This window comes from Myotis lucifugus, unplaced genomic scaffold, assembly GCF_000147115.1.
Source record: "Myotis lucifugus unplaced genomic scaffold, Myoluc2.0 scaffold_38, whole genome shotgun sequence".
Lineage (NCBI taxonomy): Eukaryota > Metazoa > Chordata > Mammalia > Chiroptera > Vespertilionidae > Myotis > Myotis lucifugus.
The window spans coordinates 758,921-760,093 of NW_005871086.1; positions in this window are offsets into that span (position 1 = coordinate 758,921).

Here is a 1,173-nt window from a genome sequence, read left to right on the forward strand (position 1 = left end):
ACAAGGGGGTGGGGCTAGCCCACCAACCACCCATGGCCCCACCCCCAGTCGGCCCACCCCGATTGGTCTGCCCTGAATTCGTGCACTGGGCCTCTAGTTACTATATAAAAAGATGTGATTATTAGAATACTGTACAAACTTACCTGAAAGTATTGCTGAATTCATGGTTTCTTTCCATCAGGGGATACTACAACTGTCATGTGGGAATGGAAATCTCTGACCTCCCACTTGAGAAGGGTGAGAAACTACTGCCATAGGACTTATTGTTTAAATAATTTTATATATATTTTAAACTTTTTCTATTTAAAAAATATTTTATTGATTTCAGAGAGGAAGGTGAGAGGGTAAGGAGAGAGATAGAAACATCAATGATGAGACAGAATCACTGATTGGCTGCCTCCTGCATGCCCCCCACTGAAGGTTGAACCCACAACCCAGGCATACCGAACTGTGACCTCCTGGTTCATAGTTCGATGCTCAACCACTGAACCATGCCGGCCGGGCAAAATTTTTCTATCTTTATCTCTCAACTATTCCATTATAAGCTTCTAGAGAGGGTATGACTAGACTTTACTTCTTTGCATTCCACCCATCCAGTGGCTTGCACATAGTAGGTACATAAAACTGTCACTTAGTTGAAGGTACAGTTTGCAGCTGCTTCTGGCCCAAGAGAAGGAAATTAGAGAGAGCTGTTATCCTTGTTGCGCCACTTCCCCCAGGGCTGGGCTGGGAACTGCCCTGACAGAGAGGGACCCTCTCTTAGGGCAGAAGCAGCCTCATTTCTGTATGCAGCAGGTTGAGACCCCCTAGGCCTAGGAAGTAAACAGATCCCAGTGGAAATTTCCCACCTCAGGCCATCCCCACGCCCCTGGGTAGGCCCCTTATCAGGTTCCCCCTGAGTCATCCTGACCCAGGGCTGAATTTAGATGCTGGAACCTCCAGGTCCTTCCCTCCCCCAATCCAAGTAAGACTACTTTAGACACAGGAGAGAAGCCAGCAAGCAAAAGTTCTCATTCTAGACTTTCTTCCTCCTACTTCCAGGAGGGCTGGTAAGATTTATCTCCTGTCCTAGGCATCTTTATGTAGGACCCTAATTCCAGCAGGTTTCCTTGTCCAGGGGAGTGTTAAACAAGGCATCCAGAGGGGAGAGGGGACTAGGCGAGGAGCCAGGGT